This window comes from Balaenoptera ricei, chromosome 1 (genome assembly GCF_028023285.1).
Source record: "Balaenoptera ricei isolate mBalRic1 chromosome 1, mBalRic1.hap2, whole genome shotgun sequence".
In the NCBI taxonomy this organism is placed as follows: domain Eukaryota; kingdom Metazoa; phylum Chordata; class Mammalia; order Artiodactyla; family Balaenopteridae; genus Balaenoptera; species Balaenoptera ricei.
Window position 1 is genome coordinate 152,085,853 of NC_082639.1, and position 22,848 is coordinate 152,108,700.

The window sequence follows — 22,848 nt, forward strand, 5'->3', positions numbered from 1 at the left end:
TGCACCCTCTAAATCACAAAGAAATAAAATTTATACCAATTTTGTAAATACAGCAATAGAACCGACTTTGCTAAAAATGTGGATCATATGTATTTTTAAATGACGCTATTCTCACATTTAAAAATTTCTAGCAGTTTTCTTGAGACCTTTTGAAATTTGCCTTTGGTGCTCAAGAGTACCATTTCTGAAGTATCAGTAAAACAGTTAAGACCTTCATTTATTTGTATGGGATTTCTATACTTATGGCTTTGAGTACCTCGCCCTTGTTGAATTCTGATTTACTTTCTAACATGTCCCCTTGCCCTTCTTAAGTGTCCCAAGCCAATGGGATAAACTGAGAGGGGGAAGTAAAGATACTCTGAAATTGGTTAAAATCACAGCACTCACTGTATTTGATAATAAAAATTGACCTAGGACCTAACACTTAATTGTCATGGTTCACTAAAAATGGTTAGTTGCCAAAATGCAGTGGTTGACATATACTTGTTTTGGTTTGAACAACAAAAAAATAATAATTGAAAAATGTGTTATCACAATATACTCAAGTATTACTTTTTAACTATAGTTAATTCGCCAAAGAAACTTGGTAACCTTTTTATCTTAGGAGGGAAAACCGGTTTATTTAAATGATCCTTTGATGGTCTACATGATTTTCTTCCTACCATTTCAGTTATGTAGTATTAGTGGAAAAATCTTCTTTGTCATGTGATTCTGACTTCACAGTTAATCAAATAATTAGAATCTATCTTTTGGATAAATTTTGAGATTTTTGTCATTATACATTTTCATAATGTTTATAAACTTAGAATAGCAACACCTCTTTAAGCACAGCAAAATTAACTTACAGTTTTTTTAGCTGAATGTCCTTGAGCAAGTCACTTGAAACTTGTGACTTGGGCAAGTCACAGGTTTCTTTATGATGAAGTCTACATAGCCTGATGCTTTAGGTGTGAATTCCAGCTCTGTCACTAAATGTTATAGAAATGTCCTGCCTACTCATTGAGGTTGTTATGAATCACATGAGATAAGGGGGTCTATAAACTGTAACTAAAATATATAAGTAGTAGTTTATAAGGAGATGCTATGTAATAATAACCCTATTATAAATCCTATCCCTGGGCTTCGCTGGTGGTGCAGTGGTTAAGAATCCACCTGCCGGTGCAGGGGACATGGGTTCAAGCCTTGGTCCGGGAAGGTCCCACATGCCGCGGAGCAACTAAGCCCGTGTGCCACAACTACTGAGCCCGCATGCCACAACTACCGAAGCCCGTGCTCCACAACAAGAGAAGCCACCACAATGAGGAGCCTGCACACGGCAATGAAGACCCAATGCAGCCAAAAATAAATAAATGAATTTATTAAAAATAAATAAATAAATAAATAAATCCTATCCCTTTTACAGTGGTACACCTTATAATACTACATAGCTTATAATACATTCAACTGATAAAATCATATGAAATTAATTAAAATGGCTTAGGAGAAAAGTGGAAAGCATAAATTTGTATAGAAGTTAAAACTCTGAATAAGTTACATGGGAAAACTTTTTAGGGAACTTCTTGGAATTTTGTTTGTTATTAGAATATTAAGTGATATCAGGCTTATTTGAAAGCTGACACTTTTAAAGAAGGCTGTCTAGTTTTCAAAACATGTTACTTAAGCAATGTATATAATAATTATTTGGCATAGTTATGTTAGTAACTCTGGGGGATATGGAGATAAAAAAGATTCTCCCCATAAAGAGCTTATGTCTGAGTAGAAATAAGAGATGAACATAAAACAGGATTCTTTCATGCTCTCCAACTGATTCCATTCCCGGTTTTCCCCATCCGAGTAAACAGCACCTTCACCTACGTACTGCTTTAGTGAGAAGTCAACTTTGATTCTTTCCTCTCCTGAACTCCTCATCTACAATCCATCAATAAGTCCTACAAATTATTCCTTTGAAATATAATCTCATGTTCATCCACTTCTCTTCACCTCTCTATTATCACCTCTAATCTAGGTCACCATCACTCTAGCCAGGATTTGTAGAGATGCTTTCCTGAAGGTCTTCTGTTTCACTCTTACTCTCTTCCAACCCATTGCATACACATCAAGCAGAGTTGATTTTTTAAAAAATTCTTTGAAATATTTCAAACATATAGAAAACATGGAGTATAACATAATGAACATCTTTGTACCTACCACTTATTTTTTTTTTCCTCAAAATTGTGTGTTTATTTATTTATTTATTTATTTTTGGCTGTGTTGGGTCTTCGTTTCTGTGCGAGGGCTTTCTCTAGTTGTGGCAAGCGGGGGCCACTCTTCATCGCAGTGCGCGGGCCTCTCACTATCGCGGCCTCTCTTGTTGCAGAGCACAGGCTCCAGATGCGCAGGCTCAGTAGTTGTGGCTCACGGGCCCAGTCGCTCCGCGGCATGTGGGATCTTCCCAGACCAGGGCCCGAACCTGTGTCCCCTGCATTGGCAGGTGGATTGTCAACCACTGCACCACCAGGGAAGCCCCCTACCACTTATTTTTAAGGGCTATTCATATTTTGCCAAACTTGGATCAGACCTTCTTAGGAATTAAAAGGTACGGATACAGTTGAAACTTTCTTTGTACCCTTCACCATCCCATTCCACTCCCTCTTACTTCAGAAGTAACCACCATCCTCAAGGTTAGTGGTTCCTTCCTATCCATGTTTTTATGCTTTTATTGATACTTTATCAAGGTATCCATAAACAATGTATGGCATTTGTTTTAAAATTTTACATAAATTGTATCATACCAATCATATCATTCTGCAACTTATTTTCCCCACTCAATATTTTATACACACATCTCTTTATTCATTTAGTTTCTAAATAATATTCCTGAGTATGAATATACCTCTGTAAATCCATTCCTCTACTGAGGGACACTTAGTTTCTTTTTTTTTGGCTGTTATAAACATTACAATGAATATTTTTATACCTGTGTCCTTGTAAAGTGTAAATATGTCACAGATTTTCTGGGGTAGATTTCTGAAAGCAAAATTTCTAGGTCCACAGGGCTTGTCTCTGTTTAGCTTTATTACATATGAGCTTTACTACCCTTCCAAAAGAGTCGTATCAGTTTACCGTCCCACCAGCAATGTTTGAGAGTTCTTGCTTCTCTACATTTTGCCAACAATTATTACCGTCAGGCTTTCTGTATTTTTTTTTTTTTCTGCCAATTTGATGGACATGCGGTAGTATTTAAAGTGAGGTTGAGCATCCTTGAATTGCCTATTTATATTCTTTGCCTGTTTTTCGGTTGGGTTATTTGAATTTTCCTTATTCATTTCTAAGAGTCATATACACAGGCACATGAACGTACATGCACATACACATTATGGATATTTGTGTTATAAGCACTGTAAATATTTGCTCTAAATTTTTGGCTTGTCTTATAACTTTATAATGACCTTTTATATATGTTTACATAAGTTTTAATGTAGTCGGATTTACCAGAGTTTTTCCATTATAAATGCTCTTTCAGTGTCTTTAAGTGTCTATCTGAATGACATAAAGATCCTTTGTTATTTTATTTATAGACTTTTGATTATCATGTTTAGGACTTGAATACAACTGAATTTTAAAAAAAATTTTATAAGGAAGGGATCTAATTTCTACTGTACTGGTAGCCAGTTGTCCTAGCATCATTTATTGAATAGTCCATCTCTTTTCCACTGCTTTGTAATGTCACTCTCTAATATACTAAGTTTCCATGTATTTGGGGGTCTGTTTCTGCGCTCTGTCTCTCTTTTTCTTTTTTTTCTGGCCACGCGGCTTGTGGGATCTTAGTTTCCTGACCAGGGATTGAACCCTGGCCCTTGCCAGTGAAAGTGTGGAGTCTTAACCACTGGACCACCAGGGAATTCCCCCGGATTCTCATTTTAACGTTATTGGTTGACTTGGCTGTCTCAGCACCATTACCACACTTTTTAAGTTTCTGTAGTTTAAAAGAAGACTTGATATCTTGCAATTTCTTCCAAATTTTGTTGCCTGTTTTTGGCCCTTTACTCTTCCATAGGAATTGTTAGGATCAACTGTAAAATTGCTTGAAAAATCTTATTGGGATTTGATTGGAATTGCATTTAATTTATAGATAAATTTGGAGAGAAGTGCCACGTTTACAATATATGTCTTCCCATTTGTGAACATATTATATCTCATTTTGGGTTTTTCAAAATGTCCTCCAATAGTGTTTTATAAACACATGTAATAAAGATGTTTATAAGAGTGCTGCCTGCTTGCTATGTTGAAAACAGTGTTATTTAAGGGACTGGATCTGATAAGATATTCTGTAATGCATGTAGAGAAGTGTTTAAAGACATGTAATAAAGATGGTTTTAAGAAAAAAATAGTATTTTATAAATTTCTCCACATAGGTTTTACACATCTTTTATTTGTTCCTAGATACCTTTTTGTAGCTATTGTAAATGGTAACATTTTGGGATTACACATTGTAATTGAATATTCCTGGTGTTTAGGAATACCGTTGATCTTTATTTGCTGAACTCTTATTAGTTCTAATTATCTAATTTCAACTAGATTTTTAAAAATGTAGATAATCATATCATTTGCAAGTAATGCTAGGTTTTATCTTTTTCCTAACTTTATACATGTTCTATTTTTGTCTTATTATTACATTGATTAGAGCCTCCATTATTAATATTTAGGGGGTGCGGGAGAGATAAATCAGGAGTTTGGGATTAGCAGATACAAACTACTACATATAAAATAGATAAACAACAAGGTCCTAATGTATAGCACAGGGAACTATATTCAATGTCCTATAATAAACCATAATGGAAAAGAATATGAAAAAGCATATATATATATGTATAACTGAATCAGCTTGCTGTACCCCAGAAACTAACACAGCATTATAAATCAACTATACTTCAACAAAAAATTTTTTAAGGAAAAAAACCCAAAAACCAAAAAAAAAAACAACCTCCAGTGTAATATTGAATACTAGTAATGATAGTGGCCATGATATATATATATTTTTTAAATTTTTAAAATTTATTTTATTTATTTATTTTTGGTCTTCGTTGCTGCGCGGCCTTTCTCTAATTGTGTTGAGCAGGGGCTACTCTTGGTTACGGTGCGCGGGCTTCTCATTGTGGTGGCTTCTCTTGTCGCGGAGCACGGGCTCTAGGCGTGCGGACTTCGGTAGTTGCAGCATGCGGGCACTGTAGTTGTGGCTCGCGGGCTCTAGAGTGCGGGTTCAGTAGTTGTGGTGCACGGGCTTAGTTGCTCCGCGGCATGTGGGATCTTCCTGGACCAGGGCTCGAACCTGTGTCCCCTGCATTGGCAGGCAGATTCTTAACCACTGTGCCACCAGGGAAGCCCAGTGGCCATGATATTTTAAAATTATGAATAAATGTTTAATTTTATTGAACACTTCTTTTGCATCAACTGAGATCATATACTTGTTTGACCAACTTTATTGAGGTATAATTTACATATAATAAAATACATCCATTTTATGCATACAGTTTGAGTTTTGACAAATGTATACAACTATGTAACTGTGACCACAATTCAGATATAGGATTTTTCATCACTCATGAAGTTCCCTTGTGCCCCTAGATCGTATGCTTTTTTGTCTCTAACTCTGTTAATATGGTGAGTTAACAGTGACAGATTTTTCTGATGGTTATCTTTGCATTCATAGAGAAAACTCCACTTCCTCATTAGTTTATGTTTTCTTTTATACACTTGAATTAAATTTACTTATACTCTATACCTGTATTTTATTTAGTATATTAACCTATAGTATATTTGCATCTGTAGTCACACAAAAAATAAACATGTGTTTTAAAACATACTGAACCTATTTGCAGGGCAGGAATAGAGATATAGACGTAGAGAACGGATGTGTGGACATGGTGGGGCAGGGAGGGGAGGGTGGGACGGGTTGGGAGATTGGGAGTGACATGTATACACTACCATGTGTAAAAAAGATGGCTGGCATGAGCATGCTATAAAGCACAGGAAGCTCAGCTCGGTGCTCTGTGACGACCTAGATGGGCGGGCTGGAGGGTGGGGTGGGTGGGAGGTTCAAGAGGGGGGATATAGATATACATATGGCTGATGCACTTCATTGTACAGTGGAAACTGGCACAACATTGTGGAGCAATTATCCTCTAATAAGGAAAAAAATAATAATAAAGCAGGTGAACTTTAATGAAAAAAAAAACAAACCATACTGTCCCTTTCCAGTTTTGTCATCAAGGTTATGCTGCCCTCATAAAACAGTTTCTAAATATTAGAGATTTTTTGTTCTTTGAAGAGTTGATAAGGTTCATGTATAAAACTGTGAGCCTGGGGTATGTATGGGGGTAAGTTTGACTTAACTGATTTAGTATACTTAATGGTTATTGATTTCTTCAGGTTTTAAATTTTTTTCTTGAATCAATCTTGGTAATACCTGTTTGGAAAATAGTCTCTTTCATCCATGTGTTCAATATGTTGGTATGAAACTGTTTGTAGTAGTTGCTTGTAATTTAAAAAATTTGTTCCACATACGCTTATTTCTTAATGTCGTTTGTTTTTGCTGTCTTTTTTCTTGATATCTTGCTGTAGATTTCTTTGTTTTTATTGGTCTTCCCAGAGAGTCAGCTTTTAGTTTTGCTGAGTTTCTCTATTGTTTTTTACTTTTCTGGTTCCTTGAGTTCTGATCTTATCTTTAGTGTGGTCTTCCTGCTTTCTTGAGTTTTCTCTGTTATTTTTAGCTCCTTGAGTTAAACACTTAAGTTTACTTCAGTCTTATTTTTTAATAAATATGTTTAAGGATACAGATTTATCAATAAGTCCTGCTTTAGCCATATCCTCGAGGCTTGACATGTAGAACTTTCATAATTCAGCTCTGAATATTTTTTTGTTTCCAAATATAGGAGTTTTACTATTTTCCCTCTTTTTTGCCATCTATCATGTTGATAGATTTTTCTTTATTCTCATTTTACTTTTTTCTGGTTTGGAAGCTATATGCTATGCTTCTTTTCCTTTAGTGTTACCTGTAAAATTTTAGCATACTATAATTCTAAAATTATCTAACACAGTCGGGAGTTATACAGTATTTCAAGTCCCCTCCTGGGCAAGAAAAGGACTTTATTACACTTTACCCACTGAATAAACACACCCCTCCCCGTTTTCCTTCTTTGTGTCTAGAACTTTAGTTCTTCTCTTGTTAAAAAACACTTCAGTAGCTGCTACTCTTTTGCACTCAGTGATTAATTAAATTTATAGCAAAATGTTCCAAACTCTCTGATTGTCATGGCTTCCTTCTAGGTTTACTACTCTGTTGTTGGGTTCCTTAGGTACTTTGAGTAAAAGTCTGTGGGCGGTAGACTCTTAGTTTTTATTTCATGCCCTTGAATTTTGTTTTATTTACTTTCATTTACCATATGGAATATATTACATCATTATCTTTGACACTTATTTTTTTCTAGTGGCTTTATTGAGGTACAATTCATATACTATCCCATTCACCCATTTAAAGTGTGCAACTCGATATTCACAGAGTTTTATGCAGCCATCACCATAATTAATTTTTAAACATTTTCATCACTTCAAAAAGAAACCCCACATTCTCCCCCAATCTGTCATCCCTCTCCCCTGGCCCTAGGCAACCACTAATCTGCTTTCTATCTCTATAGATTTGACTATTCTAGACATTTCTTATAAATCAAACCATGTAATATGTCATCCTTTGAGAATGGCTTCTTTGAATTAGCATGTTTTCAAGGTCCATGTTGTAGCATGTATCAGTATTTCATTTCTTTTTTTTTGCCAAAGATTCTATTTTATGGACATATGACATTTTATTTATCCATTTATCAGTATATTCTTGAGTTTCTGCTTTTGGTTGTTATGAATAATTCTGCTATGAACATTTGTGTACAAGTTATTCTGTGGACATATGTTTACAGTTCTCTTGAGTGTATATACCTAGGAATGGGATTGCTGGATCATATGGGAACTCTATGTTTAGAGGAACTGTTGAACTGTTTTCCAAAGTGGCTGCACCATTTCACATTTCCACCAGCAGTGTTTGAGGGTTCCAATTCCTCCACATCCTCATCAGCTCTTGTTATTTTTTGTCTTTTTGGTTTTTTTTTTTTAATTGGAGTAAAATTGCTTTACAATGTTATGTTACTTTCTGCTGTACAGTGAAGTGAATCAGCTATATGTATACCTATATCCCCACCCTCTTGGACCTCCCTCCCCCCCTTCCTCCCCCCATCTAGGTCATCACAGAGCACAGAGCTGAGTTCCCTGTGCTATACAGCAGGTTCCCACTATCTATTTTCCCCATGGTAGTGTATTTATGTCAAACCTAATCTCCCAATTCGTCCCACCCTCCCCTTCCCCCGCTGTGTCCACATGTCCGTTCTCTACGTCTGTGTCTCTATTCCTGCCCTACAAATAGGTTCATCTGTACCATTTTTCTAGATTCCACATATATGCATTAATACATGATACTTGTTTTTCTCTTTCTGGCTTATTTCACTCTGTATGACAGACTGTAGGTCCATCCACATCTCTAGAAATGACCCAATTTTGTTCCTTTTTATGGCTGAGTAATATTCCATTGTATATATGTACAACATCTTCCTTATCCATTCATCTGTTGTTGGACATTTAGGTTGTTTCCATGTCCTGTCTATTGTAAATAGTGCTGCAATGAACATTGGGGTACATGTGTCCTTTTTTTTTTTTAATTTTTTTTTTTGGCTAAGTTCGGTCTTCGTTGCTGCATGCAGGCTTCTTCTAGTTGCAGTGAGTGGGGGCTACTCTTTGTTGCGGTGCGTGGACTTCTCATTGCAATAGCCTCTCTTGTTGTGGAGCATGGGCTCTAGGCACACAGTCTTCAGTAGTTGTGGATCAGGGACTCTAGAGTGCAGGCTCAGTATTTGTGGTGCACGGGCTTAGTTGTTCCGCGGCATGTGGGATCCTCTCGGACCAGGGCTCAAACCTGTGTCCCCTGCATTGGCAGGTAGATTCTTAACCACTGCGCCACCAGAGAAGCCCTATGTGTCCTTTTGAATTATGGTTTTCTCAGGGTATATGCCCAGTAGTGGGATTGCTGGGTCATGTGGTAGTTTTTTTTTGTTTTTGTTTTTGTTTTTTTTTAATTTATTTTATTTATGGCTGTGTTGGGTCTTCGTTTCTGCGCGAGGGCTTTCTCCAGTTGCGGCAAGCGGGGGCCACTCTTCATCGCAGTGCGCGGGCCTCTCGCTATCGCGGCCTCTCTTGTTGCGGAGCACGGCTCCAGACGCGCAGGCTCAGTAATTGTGGCTCACGGGCCCAGTTGCTCCACGGCATGTGGGATCTTCCCAGACCAGGGCTCGAACCTGTGTCCCCTGCATTGGCAGGCAGATTCTCAACCACTGCGCCACCAGGGAAGCCCCATGTGGTAGTTTTAATTTTAGTTTTTTAAGGAACCTCCATACTGTTCTCCATAGTGGCTGTATCAATTTACATTCCCACCAACAGTGCAAAAGGGTTCCCTTTTCTCCACACCCTCTCCAGCATTTATTGTAGATTTTTTGATGATGGCCATTCCGACCGGTGTGAGGTGATACCTCACTGTAGTTTTGATTTGCATTTCTCGAATAATTAGTGATGTTGAGCCTCTTTTCATGTGCTTCTTGGCCATCTGTATGTCTTCTTGGATGAAATATCTATTTAGGTCTTCTGCCCATTTTTTAATTGGGTGGTTTATTTTTTTGATATTGAGCTCCATGAGCTGTTTGTATATTTTGGAGAAAAAAACCTTAGTCCATTGCTTCATTTGCAAATATTTTCTCCCATTCTGAAGGTTGTCTTTTTGTCTTGTTTATGGTTTCCTTTGCTGTGCAAAGGCTTCCCATTTGTTTATTTTTGTTTGTATTTTCATTATTCTAGGAGGTGGGTGAAAAAAGATCTTGCTGTGGTTTATGTCAAAGAGTGTTCTGCCTAGGTTTTCCTCTAAGAGTTTTATAGTGTCTTACATTTAGGTCTTTAATCCATTTGGAGTTTATTTTTATGTATGGTGTTAGGGAGTGTTCTAATTTCAATCTTTTACATGTAGCTGTCCAGTTTTCCCAGCACCATTTATTGAAGAGGCTGTCTTTTCCCCATTGTATATTCTTGCCTCCTTTATCAAAGATAAGGTGACCATAGGTGCGTGGGTTTCTCTCTGGGCTTTCTATCCTGTACTACTGATCTATATTTCTGTTTTTGTGCCAGTACCATACTGTCTTGATTACTGTAGCTTTGTAGTGTAGTTTGAAGTCAGGTAGCTTGATTCCTCCAGCTCTGTTTTTTCCCTCAAGATTGCTTTGGCTATTTGGGATTTTTTGTGTTTCCATACAAATTGTAAAAATTTTTGTTCAAATTCTGTGAAGAATGCCACTGGTAGTTTGATAGGGATTGCATTGAATCTGTAGATTGCTTTGGGTAGTATAGTCATTTTCACAATATTGATTCTTCCAATCCAAGAACATGGTGTGTCTCTCCATCTGTTTGTGTCATCTTTGATTTCTTTCATCAGTGTTTTATAGTTTTCTAAGTACAAGTCTTTTGCTTCCTTGGGTAGGTTTATTCCTAGGTATTTTATTCTTTTTGTTGTGATGGTAAATGGGATTGTTTCCTTGATTTCTCTTTCTGAGTTTTCATTGTTAGTGTATAGGAATGCCAGAGATTTCTGTGCATTAATTTTGTATCCTGCAACTTTACCAAATTCATTGGTTAGTCCTAGTAGTTTTCTGGTGGCATGTTTAGGATTTTCTATGTATAGTATCATGTCATCTGCAGACAGTGACAGTTTGACTTCTTCTTTTCCAATTTGTAGTCTTTTATTTCTTTTTCTTCTCTGATTGCCGTGCCTAGGACTTCCAAAACTATGTTGAATAAGAGTGGTGAGAGTGGACATCCTTGTCTTGTTCCTGATCTTAGTGGAAATGCTTTCAGTTTTTTACCATTCAGTGTGATGTTTGCTGTGGGTTTGTCATATATGGACTTTATTATGTTGAGGTAGGTTCCCTCTATGCCCATTTTCTGGAGAGGTTTTATCATAAATGGGTGTTGAATTTTGTCAAAAGCTTTTTCTGCATCTATTGAGATGATCATATGGTTTTTATTCCTTAATTTGTTAATATGGTGTATCACATTGATTGATTTGTGTATAATGAAGAATCCTTGCATTCCTGGGGTAAATCCCACTTGATCGTGGTGTATGATCCTTTTAATGTGTTGGATTCTGTTTGCTAGTATTTTGTTGAGGATTTTTGCATCTGTGTTCATCAGTGATACTGGTCTAATTTTCTTTTTTTGTGATATCTTTGTCTGGTTTTGGTATCAGGGTGATGGTGGCTTCATAGAATGAATTTGGGAGTATTTTTCCCTCTGCAGTTTTTTGGAAGAGTTTGAGAAGGATGGGCATTAGCTCTTCTGTAAATGTTTGATAGAATTCACCTGTGAAGCCATCTGGTCCTGGACTTTTGTTTGTTGGAAGATTTTTAATTATGGTTTCAATTTCATTATTTGTGATAGGTCTGTTTATATTTTCTAGTTCTTCCTGGTTCAGTCTTGGAAAATTGTAACTTTCCAAGAATTTGTCCATTTCTTCCAGGTTGTCCATTTTATTGGCATATAGTTATTTGTAGTAGTCTCTTGTAATCCTTTGTATTCCTGTGGTGTCAGTTGTGATTTCTCCTTTTTCATGTCTAATTTTACTGATTTGCATCCTCTCTCTTTTTTTCTTAATGGGTCTGGCTAAAGGTTTATCAATGTTTTTTATCTTTTCAAAGAACCGACTTTTAGTTTTACTGATCTTTGCTATTGTTTTCTTCATTTCTGTTTCATTTATTTCTCCTCTGATCTTTATGATTTCTTTCCTTCTGCTGACTTTGGGTTTTCTTTGTTCTTCTTTCTCTAGTTGCTTTAGGTATAAGGTTAGGTCGTTTATTTGAGATTTATATTATTTCTTTTTTTTTAAAAGATTTTTGTAATGTCTTTATTAGAGTGTAATTGCTTTACAATGGTGTGTTAGTTTCTGCTTTATAACATAGTGAATCAGCTATACATATACATATATCCCCATATGTCCTCCCTCTTGCGTCTCCCTCCCACCCTCCCTATCCCACCCCTCTAGGTGATCACAAAGCACTGAGCTGATCTCCCTGTGCTATGCGGCTGCTTCCCACTAGCTATCTATTTTACACTTGGTAGTATATATAAGTCCATGCCACTCTCTCCCTTCGTCCCAGCTTACCCTTCCCCCTCCCCATGTCCTCAAGTCCATTTTCTAGGTCTGCGTCTACTTTTCTTATTTCTTAAGGTGAGGTTGAATTGCTATAAATTTCCCTCTTAGAACTGCTTTTGCTGTGTCCCATAGGTTTTGGGTCATCGTTGTCATTTGTTCTACGTATTTTTAAATTTTTTCTGTGATTTCTTCAGTGATCTCTTGATTATTTAGTAGTGCACTGTTTACCCTCCATGTATTTGTGATTTTTACGGTTCTTTTTCCGGTGGTTGATTTCCAATCTCATAGCATTGTAGTCAGAAAAGATGCTTGATACGATTTCAGTTTTCTTCAATTTTCCGAGGCTTCGTTTGTGACCCAAGATGTGATCTATCCTGGAGAATATTCTGTGTGCGCTTGAGAATAAAGTGTATTCTGCCACTTTTGGGTGGACTGTCCTATAAATATCAATTAAATCTATCTGGTCTATTGTGTCATTTAAAGCTTGTGTTTCCTTATTTATTTTCTGTTTTGATGATCTGTCCATTGGTGTAAGTGGGGTGGTAAAGTCCCCTACTATTATTGTGTTGCTGTTGATTTCCCCTTTTATGGTTGTTAGCATTTGCCTTATGTATTGAGGTGCTCCTATGTTGGGTGCATAAACATTTATAATTGTTATATCTTCTTCCTGGATTGATCCCTTGATCACTATGTAGTGTCCTTATCTCTTTTTTTTTTAACAGATTTTTTAAAACAAATTTATTTATTTTATTTATTTATTTTTGGCTGTGTTGGGTCTTCGTTACTGCGCGCGGGCTTTCTCTAGTTGCGGCCAGCGGGGACTATTTGTTGCGGTGCGCAGGCTTCTCATTGCGGTGGCTTCTCTTGTTGTGGAAGATGGCCTCTAGACGTGCGGGCTCAGTAGTTGTGGCTTTCAGGCTCTAGAGCACAGGCTCAGTAGTTGTGACACATGTGCTTAGTTGCTCCGTGGCATGTGGGATCTTCCTGGAGCGGGGCTCGAACCCATGTCCCCTGCATTGGCAGGCGGATTCTTAACCACTGTGCCACCAGGGAACCCCCTTCCTTATGTCTTGTAACAGTCTTTATTTTAAAGTCTATTTTATCTGATATGAGTATTGCTACTCCAGCTTTCTTTTGATTTCCATTTGCATGGAATATCTTTTAACATCCGTTCACTTTCAGTCGGTATGTGTCCCTAGGTCTGAAGTGGGTCTGTTGTAGACAGCATGTGTATGGGTCTTGTTTTTGTATCCTTTCAGCCAGTCTCTGTCTTTTGGTTGGGGCAGTTAATCCATTTACATTCAAGGTTATTATCAATATGTATGTTCCTATTACCATTTTCTTAATTGTTTTGGGTTTGTTTTTGTGGGTCTTTTTCTTCTCTTGTGTTTCCCGCCTAGAGAAGTTCCTTTAGCATTTGTGGTAAAGCTGGTTTGGTGGTGCTGAATTCTCTTAGCTTTTGCTTGTCTGAAAAGCTTTTGATTTCTCTGTCGAATCTGAATGAGATCCTTGCTGGGTAGGGTCATCTTGGTTGTAGGTTTTCCTCTTTCATCACTTTAAGTATATCCTGCCACTCCCTTCTGGCCTGCAGAGTTTCTGCTGAAAAATCAGCTGATAACCCTATGGGGATTCCTTTGTATGTTATTTTTTGCTTTTCCTTTCCTGCTTTTAATAATTTTTCTTTGAATTTAATTTTCATTAGTTTGATTAATATGTGTCTTGGTGTGTTTCTCCTAGGGTTTATCCTATATGGGACTCTCTGTGCTTGCTGGACTTGGATTATTTCCTTTCCCATGTTAGGGAAGTTTTCCACTGTAATCTCTTCAAATATTTTCTCAGACCCTTTCTTTTTCTCTTCTTCTTCTGGGACCCCTATAATTCGAATGTTGGTGCTTTTATTGTTGTCCCAGAGGTCTCTGAGATTGTCTTCAATTCTTTTCATTCATTTTTCTTTATTCTGCTTCTCAACAGTTATTTCCACCATTCTGTCTTCCAGCTCACTTATTCGTTCTTCTGCCTCAGTTATTCTGTTATTGATTCCTTTTAGTGTATTTTTCATTTCAGGTACTGTGTTGTTCATCTGTTTGTTCGTTCTTTTGTTCTTCTAGATCTTTGTTAAACATTTCTTGTATTTTCTCAATCCATGCCTCCATTCTATTTCCGAGATTCTGGATCATCTTTACTATCATTACTCTGAATTGATAGGTAGGTTGCCTATTTCCTCTTCATTTATTTGGTCTTGTAGGTTTTTCCTTGCTCCTTCATCTGTGACATATTTTTTGTCGTCTTTTTTTTTTTTTTTTTATAAGTGGGATTGTGTTTCTGTTTTACTGGTTGTTTGGTCTGAAGCTTCCAGCACTGGAATTTGTAGGTTGTTGGGTAGAGCTGGGTCTTGATGCTGAGATGAGGACCTCTGCGAGACCTCACTTTGATGACTATTCCTTGGGTCTGAGGTTCTCTGTTAGTCCAGTGGTTCGGACTCAGAGCTCCCACTGCAGGAACTCTGCCCCGACCTGGCTCGTGAACCAAGATCCCACAAGCTGTGTGGAGTAGCAAAAAAAAAAAAAAGAGCAAAACAATAACAGAGTAAACAATAAAATTAGGTTAGAAAAATAACAGATATGTTAAAAAGAATTAAAAAATTAAAATATAGAGGAAACAACAACTGGAAGGTAAAACAGAACCACAATAGTATAAAAGAGGAGAAAAAGAAAAAGAAAAAAAAAGCCAGAAAGGGCCTTGGCTGTGGGGGGTGGGGCTTAGGCAGGAACAGGTTTAGGTGGTTGGTGGGGCCTATGCTTAGGACCCATAGGGCAGGAAAAGGCCCTGGGGGTGGGGGTGGGGCTTAGGCTTAGCAGGAGGGGCCCAGGCCCTCTGGCCTTGGAGGGCAGAGGACCAGGTCCAGGGCCCCAGCAGGCTCACTGGGCCTGAGTGGGCAGGGGAAACGCTAGGCATGTCCCCCCCAGTCCTCTGATCCTGGAGGGCCCCTCCCCGTTGGCCTCCCTTCTTCTTCTCCCCCCTGCCTCCCTCCTATTCCCCTGGGACTCATGTGGTGGGAGGGGACCCCGGAAGGCAGGGGATCAGACCTGGAAGCCCAATAGGCTTCCCGGGACCAAGTGGGCGGGGGAAACGCCTGTGGCCCCTCCCCATCTGCCTTGCCTCTTCCTCCCCCTCCCTCCTATGCTCCTAGGACCCATGTGGCCTGGTGGGGGGCCTTGGAGGGCAGGGTACTCAGCACTGGGAAGCCTGCTGGGTTTCCCCTTATCCTCTGGTCCTGGAAGGTTCCCCCCAACACTGTCTGCCTGTCCTCTTCCCCCTCCTCCCTCCCTCCCAGACTCTAGGACCCATGAGGCTGGAGGGTGCCCCAGAGAACGGAGGACCAGGCCCGGGAGCCCAGCAGGCTTCCTGGGGCCTGAGTGGGTGGGGGAAACACCTGCCACGCCTCTGCTTATCCTCCAGTTGGAGGGCTTCTCCCACCTGCCTCTCCTCTTCTCCCCCCACCTCCCTCCTATGCTCCTAGGACTCACGTGATCTGAAGGGGCTTTGGAGGGCAGAGGACCCAGTGTGGGAGCCCTGCAGGCTTCCCGGGGCCCGATTGGGCAGGGGAGACACTATGCACGCTGCCCCCATCCTCTGAGCCCCTGAGGGTCCCCCCCAGGTGTGGGAACCCCTACCCCTTCCCATCCACCCTTCAGTTGTGCTTGTCCTGTCCAGCCTCCACTTCTCCTCCCCCCCCTCACTCCCCCTTCGTTCTACCCAGTCACGGGGGTTCCTCCCGTCTCCTTGGGCATCGAGGTCCCCCACCAGCATCCCTGTTTTTTTGATTATAGCCTTCCTAATGGGTTATTTATCTTTTATTGTTTAGTTGTAATGTCCTTTATATATTCCAGGAACTAGTCTGTTATCAGATATATGATTTGCAAATATTTTCTGCCATTCTGTGGGTTGTCTTTTCACTTTCTTGGTGATGTCCTTTGAAGTACAAAAGTTGTACTTTTGTACCAGTTCATGTTTTTCCCTTGGTTGCTTGTGCTTTTGGTACCATATCTTAGAAACTAGTATCTAGTATAAAGCCATGAAGATTTATATTTAAGGGTTCTCTCAAGAGGTGTATAGTTTTAGCTCTTACATTTAGGTCTTTGATTCATTTTGAGTTAATTTTTGTATATGGTGTGAGGTAGGAGTCCAACTTCATTCTTTTGTATGTCTATATCCATTTGTTTCAACACCATCTGTTGAAAAGGCTATTCTTTACCTTATTGAATGGTGTTGGCACCCTTGGAAATCAGTTAACTGTAATGTGTGGGTTTATTTCTGGATGTACAATTCTATTTCATTGATCTGTATATCTGTTTTTAGGCCACTACCACACTGTCTTGATTATTATAACTTTGCAGTATGTTTTAAAATCAGGATGTGTGTCTTCTAACTTTGTATTTTTTTTTTCCAAAATTGTTTGACTCTTCTGGGTTCCTTAATATGAATTTTAGAATCAGTTTGTCAATTTCTGCAAAGAAGCTAGCTGCAATTTTGATAGGGACTGTGTTGAGACTGTAGATTAATCTGGGAGTATTGCTATTTTAATATTAAGTTTTCTGATCCATGAACAACAAATATCTTTCCATTTATTTAGATCTTCTTTAATTTCTTTCAACAAAGTTTTCTAGTTTTTAGCACCTCTTTAATTACATTTATTCCCAAGTATTTTATTCTTTTGTTGCTAATGTAAATGTAATTTTAAAAATTTTCAGTTTGTTCATTGCTACTGTATAGAAATAGAATTGATTTTTGTATCTAGATCTTGTATCTTACAACCTTGCTGAACTCGTTTATTAGTTCTAATAGTTTTTTAGTGGATTCTTTAGAATTTTCTATATAAAAGATTATATCATGTCATCGGCAAATAGAGATAGTTTTACTTCTTCTTTTCCAACCTGGAAGCCTGGTATTCATTGTTGATGAGAAGTCTCCTGAGAGGCTAATTGCCATTCTTTTATAGATAATCTATATTTTCACTCCTGATTTTTCAGAATTCTTTTTGTATTCTTAATGTTCTGCAATTTTACCATAATGTGGCTAGATGTTTATTTTTATTTATGTAGCGTGGTGCTTGAGGTGCACTTTTTTTTTTAAACATTGAAAGCAACTTTATTGCTTTTTCTTGATTATATATAAATGCATTCACATTCCAAAAGTGTTAAAAGCGTAAGAAACAAATTTAAATCACACAAAATTATGTACTCAGGAGATAATCACTATTAACATGTTTATAGCCAGTGACCAAGTATTATAATATATTGTTTGAGGCTACACCTTCAATCTACCTGAAGATCTTGCTGCCTTTACCTTGAAAATATATTCTGAATCCAACTACTTCCTACCAAATCCATCTCTACTGCTCTTGTCCTTGTCACTGTATTCTCCTAGTGGGACTGCTACAGTAGTCTCCTCACCGGTCTCCTTCCATTTCAGTTTGCCACACAGCGGATTCTTTTTAAAGCATAATCAGATTATGTCACCCCCTGCTTAAAAGTCTCCATTCTCTAGTAGGTCTGTGTCTTTATTCCCGTCTTGCCACTAGGTTCTTCATGGCCTTTTTTTTTTTTTTTTTTTCCTTAGATTCCGTATATATGTGTTAGCATACTGTATTTGTTTTTCTCTTTCTGACTTACTTCACTCTGTATGACAGACCTACTAGAGAATGGACTTGAGGATATGGGGAGGGGGTGGGGTGAGATGTGACAGGGTAAGGGAGTGTCATGGACATATATACACTACCAAATGTAAAATAGATAACTAGTGGGAAGCAGCCGCATAGCACAGGGAGATCAGCTCGGTGCTTTGTGACCACCTAGAGGGGTGGGATAGGGAGGGTGGGAGGGAGGGAGATGCAAGAGGGAAGAGAAATGGGAACATATTGTATATGTATAACTGATTCACTTTGTTATAAAGCAGAAGCTAACACACCATTGTAAGGCAATTATACTTCAATAAAGATGTTTAAAAAAAAAAAAAAGTCTCCAGCGGCTCCCCATCATACTTCCCTTGGTCTCTCTGACCTGGTCCCTGAGTGCTCCTCTTATTTCATCTCTGACCCTGGTTTCTTACCACTCTCACCTTTGTTTACTGAGCTCCAGCTACACTAGCATTCTTTCTGTTTCACCAAGAATGTGCCAAACACACACTGGCCCTGTGGCTTTCACACTTGCTGCTCCCCCGTTCCTATCTGAAACTACCTGCCTCACTCTCGCTTCATTCAGCTCTCTGTTCAAAGTGTTACCTCATCAGAGAGGTCTTCCCTGACAGTCTGTGTCAAATCCCCTCCTGAACCCCTTGGTCATACTCTATCACTTTAACCTGCTTTATTTCCCCCACTACTTACTGACATTATGTAATTTCTGTTCATTTTATTGTCTTCATCCCTTCCCCCACTGTATTATAAACTCCCTGTGAACAAGGACTTCGTTTTGTCCACTTTTGTATCCCCTAGCTCCAAGATCATTATCTGACATAGTACACTCAGGAAATATTTATGAAATAAGTACATAATTATACATGTTCTTTTTAAATTAAAAGAAATAAGGATAGCATTTTATTTTTTGTTTTTGGCCTCCTTTCTCCTTTCCCATCTACTGCTCCTTCAGATATCCAACATTAATCTGGTATGAATCCATTTATTCATTTTTCTCTTCTCATATAATCATATAGAAATACATATGTACTAGACATTTGGGGAGCATAATTTATTTTACAGAAAATTGATTTATGTATTCAGATTATCTACACCTTACTCTTCTAACCTAAGTATATGGGAGAATCCTGCAATTCAACTGCCATAGATCTAACATTATTATTTTAAACTGTGTTATATTTTTATAATTAGTTTTTGTTTTGTTCTCTTAATAAATGTAAGCTTAATATAAACTTTTAAATAATCAGTGGTGTCTATATAGTAGAAGATGAAAGTCCACCATACTTGTCTTCCCAAGTCTCTCTGATGCTACACACCTTCAAATAGATAACTACTGTAACTGTTTGATATGTCTAATTTTAGATCTTTATCAGTGCATTTGTATGTGGGCAGATAGGCACAGGGAGTTTTGAGTTATTTATTTTTTATATATAAGTATTATACAATATATTACATTCTGTGATTTTTTTTCACTCAACTATGTAACATATAGTTCAGCTCTGTGCTGCTTATTGGTAATTTCTTTATGTTTTTGTACATATACACACAATTTTATTTAAATAGATTATACACGTATTTATTTTGGTTTTGGGTAGGGTGGATTTTTTATTTGTTTTGCTTGCTTCCTCTTTCTTCTCATCTTCCACTCAGATCACTGTGTGTACTTTCAATCTGAGGACTCCCATCTTCTAGAAAATCTTTAACTTAATATTCAACTTTGCTTCTTTATCACTTTTTCTATTTTTGTAGTATTCTTGTTTTTATTTCATAGCGTATTTTTTTTTCTGTAATGTCTGTTATGATTTCCTTTAGCTATTGGAGGATCCTAAACCTTTAAAAATCATTTTCAGATTGCTCTATTTTTATTCCATCTGCAGCAAGTTCCTCTCCTTGACATGGGTTATAGTGGCTGTCTTTCATGGTTGTAATTTCTTCATGTAGTTAAGAATTTTGCTTAGGAAGTGCTTCTTGACTAAGTTTTTCATGTGCTTATTTTCTTATTGCTGCTTTCCCCTCTTCCTGTCTAGTAGTTTTGTGGTTTCCTTCCGTCTGGCCCCTGAACAGTCCCAGGCTAGAACCGTATCTTAAATTGACACCGTGGGGCCCCTGTTCCACTGCAATATTGGAGACAGTGGATCTAGTCACTAAGTCAGCAGGCAGCTTAATCTAGGCCTGGGCTTTGAGGTATTTTCTGCTTCCCGTCAACTTCTAGTGTAGCTCTAAGTATGCTGCAGCTCCTCACAGTGGTTAATGTCAGGGTTTTTTTGTTTTTTCCAGCCTCCTTTTCAGGGTAGGAAAACTCCATTTCAGCCCTTGGTTTGATTGTGAGGCCGACTCTCCCCATTTCCTGCCCCTCTGGAGCACTTTGATCCCCTTTTATCTTGTGGGAAGCAACTTCCTGGTTACTTATTGCCTACCTACCATCTGCCTACCAGTGGATCTGCAACTTTAGCCTGACTTACAGCTTTTTCTCGTCTGCTTTTTTCTGGTTCAAAGAAATGTTTACTTTGTATATACTTTGGGATTTGTTTTTTTAAATTTTCTCTATTTATCCAATGGTGTTTTGGACTAAGGTGGGGAGTTTATGAACTTCCAAGACCAACTTGAATAAAAATCTAGGATACTCTTAAAAACACAAATCAACTTTAATTCCTTTGCTTAAAATCCTAAAATCTTCCAATTTTAAAAAGTATATAATAGACTTCAAACTTCTCAGCATTCCTTTAAATGACCTGGCCCCTCTAAATACATTTCAGGCACTTTTTGCTGTTGCCCTAGACCCCATCTTTCAGTTCTTTGAAAGTGCCTCACTTTCACATATGCTTCTTCCCAATGCTTCTTTTTTTTTTAAATTGTTATTGAAATATAGTTGATTTACAATGTTGTGTTAGTTTCAGGTGTATAGCAAAGTGGTCTATATATGTGTGTGTGTATATATATATATATGTTCTTTTTTAGGTTCTTTTCCATTGTAGGTTATTATAAGATAATGAGTAGAGTTCCCTGTGCTATACAGTAGGTCCTTGTTGGTTATGTATTTTATATATAGTAATGTGTATATTTTAATCCCAAACTCCTGATTTATTCCTCCTATCCTTTCCCCTTTGGTAACCATAAGTTCGTTTTCTATGTCTGTGAGTCTGTTTCTGTTTTGTAAATAAATTCATTTGTATCATTTTTTTTAGATTCCACATATAAGCAATATCATATGATATTTGTCTTTCTCTGTCTGACTTCACTTAGCATGATAATCTCTAGGTCCATCCATGTTGCTGCAAATGGCATTATTTCATTCTTTTTATGGTTGAGTAGTATTCCATTGTGTATATATACCACAGCTTCTTTATCCATTCATCTGTCAGTAGACACTTAGGTTGTTTTCATGTCTTGGCTATTACAAATAGTGCTGCTATGAACATTGGGGTGCCTGTGTCTTTTCAAATTATAGTTTTCTCCAAATAAATGCCCAGGAGTGGAATTGCTGGTAGCTCTATTTTTAGTTGTTTAAGGAATCTCCATACTGTTCTCTGTAGTGGCTTCACCAATTTACATTCCCACCAGCAGTGTAGGAGGGTTCCCTTTTCTCCACACCCTCTCCAGCATTTATTATTTGTAGCCTTTCTGATGATGGCCATTCTGACTGGTGTGAGGTGATACCTCATTATTGTTTTGATTTGCATTTCTTAAATAATTAGTGATGTTGAGCATCTTTTCATGTGCCTGTTGGCCATCTGTCATCTTTGGAGAAATGTCTGTTTAGGTATTCTGCTCATTTTTTTTAAAATACATTTATTTATTTTGGGCTGCATTGGGTCTTCATTGCTGCTCGCGGGCTTTCTCTAGTTGCAGCGAGCGGGGGCTACTCTTTGTTGCGGTGCGCGGACTTCTCATTGCAGTGGCTTCTCTTGTTGCGGAGCACGGGCTCTAGGCACGCGGGCTTCAGTAGTTGTGGCTCGCGGGCTCTAGAGCGCAGGCTCAATAGTTGTGGTGCACAGGCTTAGTTGCTCCGCGGCATGTGGGATCTTCCCGGACCAGGGCTCGAACCTGTGTCCCCTGCATTGGCAGGCAGATTCTTAACCACTGTGCCACCAGGGAAGTCCCTGGGCTCATTTTTTGATTGGGTGTTTTTTTGTTTGTTTGTTTGTTTTTGATATTGAGCCGTATGAGGTGTTTGTGTATTTTTGGAAATTAATCCCGTCGGTCACATAGTTTGCAAGTATTTCCTCCTGTTCCATAGGCTGTATTTTTGTTTTGTTGATGGTTTCCTTTGATGTGCAAAACCTTTTAAGTTTAATTAGGTCCCATTTGTTTATTTTTGTTTTTATATACATTACTCTAGGAGACAAATCCAAAAAAAACATTGCTGTGATTTTTGTTAAATAGTGTTCTGCCTATCTTTTCCTTTAGGAGTTTTATAGTATCCAGTCTTACATTTACGTCTTTAATCCATTTTGAGTTTGCTTTTGTGTGTGGTGTTAGAGAATGTTCTAATTTCATTCTTTTACATGTAGCTGTCCAGTTTTCCCAGCACCACTTGTTGAAGAGACTGTCTTTTATCCATTGTACATTCTTGCCTCCTTTGTCATAGATTAATTAACCATAAGTGCATGAGTTTATTTTCCCCAGGGCTTCTAAGGTTGACATCTTCTCAATTTTTCTTTCTCATTTAAATGCTACCTCCTCAGAGGATCTTCCCTAACTACCCTAACTAAAATAGCCTCTCTCCAGTTCTCTATCATAACCCTTGTTTATTTCCTTAATATCATTTGTTATGATATGTATTTGTGTGTTTCTTTATGGTTTCTCACAAAGCTGAAAGCTTCATGAGCTTTTTACTTTGTGTTTGCATTAAACACTATTATACTATTGTGTTTGCTTCATGAGCTTTTTA

The 22,848-nt window shown here is 38.1% G+C and overlaps 1 protein-coding gene across 1 annotated transcript in view; it reads left to right on the plus strand.

Annotated features, from left to right (window-relative positions):
- Positions 1-22,848, plus strand: part of NSL1 (NSL1 component of MIS12 kinetochore complex) — a 53,819-nt gene that overhangs the window by 10,021 nt on the left and 20,950 nt on the right. The window lies entirely within an intron of this gene.